This window comes from Haliaeetus leucocephalus, unplaced genomic scaffold (genome assembly GCF_000737465.1).
Source record: "Haliaeetus leucocephalus isolate CR32 unplaced genomic scaffold, Haliaeetus_leucocephalus-4.0 Scaffold924, whole genome shotgun sequence".
Classification (NCBI taxonomy): domain Eukaryota; kingdom Metazoa; phylum Chordata; class Aves; order Accipitriformes; family Accipitridae; genus Haliaeetus; species Haliaeetus leucocephalus.
Window position 1 is genome coordinate 348833 of NW_010973360.1, and position 4372 is coordinate 353204.

Consider the following 4372-nt stretch of genomic DNA (forward strand, 5'->3'; position numbering starts at 1 on the left):
GGGGGGGGAAGAAGCCGCGGGGGTGGGTTTCGGGCCCCGGCCCCACGCATGAGGAGAGCCGCCTGGCAGGAGGAGCGCGGCCCCCGCCCGGGGCTACGGGCGGTTGTGTGGCGGGGGTGGGGGGCAGCCGGGGTTCTTCCTGCGGCCGTCGTCCTCCCTTCGTGGTCTTCCGAGAAAGTGGTCCCCGCGTGAAATGCGGGGAAGCGGGTCCGTTTTGGGCACTGCCTGAACACCGAGCGGCCACTTGGCTGGTTTATTTACTTACTAAATTGAGAAATAACCTCTTCTTGGAGGCTTTGCTCAAGCTAACTGTAGCAACAAAAGAGCTCGGAAAGGCACCCGCAAGAGTACAGCACTGCGGCTTGAGTGATCGCTAGATTGCACATCTAGTGTTCATTTCAGTACGGTGTTTTTAACACTTCCGCAAAAGATAAGAGAAGTACGCTTTTCACACAAAATAAAGGAAAAATTAAAAGTTGCGTAAGAACTCCTGGGTGCTTTTCGTGGCACGGTTTCAGCTGGATGCTGTCATTGGTCAGGTTGATGCCGATGCAGCGGCATGGGGGAGGAATAAGGCAGCACATGGTCGTGGATGGAAGAAGGGGTGGGGGGAAAAAACCACCACTTTCCGTTGCCGTGGACGGAATTGGTATTTGGCCCTAGGAAAAGACCATGTGTTGGTACTGGTTGCAGGAGCTGTAGACCTCTGAGTAGGAAAGGCTGTTAATGGCAGTCTTCCTCCCTTTCTGCTTGAGAATGCAGAGCTCTGAGAGTTTCATGAAAAGAGTACTACCCTCTTCCAGCTTTTCCTTGAACTTTGTAATAATTGAAAAGACCCGGATCTCTGTTTAGTTCTGTGTGAAATGGAATAACAATGCCATTAATTGAATGGCATGTGTAGAATATGCAAAACACCATGGTACAGAGGTTGAAGACTGGCATACTTCTACTGTGCAACCATCTGTAGAAATCATATCATTCAGGTGGGAAGGGACCCCGGGACGTCTCTACTCCAACCTGGTGCTCACGGCAGGGGCAGCTTTGAGGCCAGTCCAGGTTGCTCAGAGCTTTGTCTGGTCAGTCTTGGAAACTCCAAGGACTGAGACTAGGCAGCCTGTACCACTCCTTGCCTGCCCTCATGGGGGGGGGGGGGAATTCCAATATCCAGTCAGAATATTCTTTCAGTTTATGCCCGTTGTCTTTCCTAAATACTAGTACGTGTCTCAGAAACAGTGGCTTGTTGCTTTAGGTGCAGTATTATGCTGACGTTGCAGCACTGTTGCTGGTCCCAAGAGCATGCTTTACAATAGTACTGCTGGCTCAGATGTCTCTTCTGACGTGTAGATGTGCTGTAGTTACCTATGTTCCCATGGTAAAGAGTGACCAAGCTATGCAAAAATTAAGTTTAAAATTGCAGGTCTGAAGTTACATTGACAGAATTGTCAATATGTTTATCTAGAGAAAGCTGACTATAAGCTGCCCATTGGGAGTCCCATTCTGGAGGTGTAATTGTTATTGGATAAATTTCTGTGACTCAACAACTATGATTACAGCTTTTCAGAGCGAAGAACGGCTATCCAGTTCTCTCATGGGTCATACTATACCTATATAACATTCCTAATTGAAACTAATGTCAAGATGTATGGTTTTGCAATTACCTATTTGCTGTAGCTCCCTGAAGGATGGTTTGGAAGTCACTGGTCTTTGGCGTTTATACCAGGATTGCTAATAAACTTGTTTGGTGTTTGTGCGAATGCCATAGACTGGGATAACTTGTTTTGTTCTGCTGAGGAACTTTTAACAGTGGGGATCCTTCTGGTTTGTTTTTATGGTCACCTTGAGGAAAGAATAAACAAAGTTTTTCATAGGTCTTCATGTGTTAATTAGGAAAGTTGAGTAGGTTTTAAACAATTAAATGTATAGTGTGAAGTTCTGTCTTGAGACCAGAAACTCTTTGGCTTAGTTGAAAGATTTATTTTACATTTGAAGACTGTAGTGCTGGCAGAGTTCACGAAAGTAAAAGATGTAATGGTCTTGTTTAAAACCATCTTTGCCTGGCAATTGAGTGATAATTGTAGTTGTTCTTGATAACATATTTCAGTGTTTCTGGGATTATTTTAAAAGTGTGTTGAATGGTCAAAGGTCAAAAAAGTGTACCTTCCCTTCCTGAAGGGAAAAGTAAGAGATATAATTGAAGACTGAATGAAACTAAGAATGTTGTAGGCTAGGATCAGGGAGTAGTGATAAGACTTGGCATGAATGAAGTGAAAGCATCAGGAGTTTTGGAAGGGAACTGTGTGGGAAGGTGGGTACTAATCTGATTTCTTGGATGCCCTTGCTAGTCTGTGTATGGAACAAAAGTGGATGGAGCTAATTACAGTCAAATTACAGATATGTAAGTGAAAGGCATTTTGGATTGTACACAAAATACACCTGAAATGTATTGACAAAGAAAGATTTATCTCTTCATCTGCTTTAGGAGGAGACCACCTGCATGACAAAGGTGTTCAAAACTACACCATAAGACTGAATGTTCACATATGGTAAACTGAATGACTTTTAAATCTTCAGGACAAGATTATTTTAAGTTCTAGAATTGACCAAGGAGGTCTATGAATTAACAATATCTGTAGTTTTTAACTAAAATTTAAAAAAAAAAACCTAGTAAAATTTGCAGTAACTTTTGAGACGAGTCACTGTATTAATAACTGAGAAAAGAGGGAACCACAGACTTGCTATCCTCAAGCAAAATACACAACAGTGTGAAAAGCCCCTCAAAGAATGGCATGGATTGTGGATAATTGTGGGGAAGAAAAAAGAATGGTAACATAATTAATGTAGTTTTGTGGAAAATAGATGTTTGTCCCAAGAAGGGAGGCTTTTTGATGATTTCCTAATATTAACATAGTACTAGTGTATGAAACACTTCTTTATGATACATCTGGGTTTTGGCTCTAAATATAGTCACTGCAGTCAATATTAAATTAATAGATCTTAAAAGGAATGAGGAAAAAATAATTAGTTTTCTTTTTGGACATTTGTAGTACAGTTGTACTGGGATGTGGATTTTTTTTTTTAGCCCTGATACTGTTTGATCTCTCTCTGTGTTGCTTGATAGAAGTTGCAGATGTTATAAATTGAATGATAAACAATTATTGGTGCGACATTATTCTAATGTTTGAATCGCTTAGCAAATCTGATAAAGCCAGGCAGGAAGGAAGGGACTCACACTTCTAGTATAAGGTGATATCTTAAATTGCTGGGATATTTATAACCAATTTAATCTCTAAAGAGTGGTGATATAACTAAGAGAGTGACTGCTTTCTCAAGTGCAGAAAGCACTTCAGTAGTAAAATATTTAGTATGACTAGTGGTGGCTAAAAGCAGTGTAAGGTTTGAAAATGTCTTACAATAGCAAACTAAATATCAGTATTTGTCTTTCTTTTTAAACTTACTGTGGAAAGAAATTAGTAAGAACCAAAGGACGAATACCTGTGGTATCTAGAATCTGTCTTCCTTCTATTTCCAAATTCAGATAAAAACAAATTCAGAAAGAAGAATTTTTGGCAAGACCATTGAGGAAACTTGCACAGGCACGTGCTTGATAGTACACTGCTCCAAACCACTGGGTACTCTAATATAGAACTGGATTTGTATGTGTTACAGATGTGAAGTAAAAAATACTGGGAAAAATCTTTTCTATTTTGCAGCAGACTGGATTGAGAGGCTGGGGTAGTTTACCTGCTATTGACATTCATACTTACACAGATTAAAGATTTTCAGGTTTCCCTGAAATTGGAAAGATATTTGCATTTTAGCTTAAACTTTTGTGCTTATTGGATCATTTGGAAACAGAAAATGTTTTCCAAAACAATCTTATACTTTCTTTTGACTTACAGCTGGAGTTGGTATAAACTCTGCACTCATCTAAATGTAGGCAGTGGAAGAAGAGCCAAGTACAAATGAGTAATTCTGGCAGTGGATAGTAATACATCCTAAATCTATCAATTTTATTTTCCCTAATGAAAGGGATGTTATTTTTTGCTACCCTGTAGAGACTGATTCAATTTGATTACTTGTTCAGATTGCTTTTATTTTTCTCGTTCCTTAACAGTCTTAGTTCTTAAAAACACATATATACTGCAAATTCTTGCTAGATTTGTGGCCTGGCAAGGTAAGGGAACAGGCTACAAGCACTTTTGTAGGGACAACAGGAAGGGAAAAAGAGTCTGAGTCAGGGCTGTGTGGTAAGAAATTTTTCAAATTAAGATATAGCACTTTACTAAAATATTATGGTTACAATACTTTGTGATCTTTATTTCTTATTCTTATTTCTTCTTCCTCTTGTGATCTGGGGTAGAATTGAAATAGT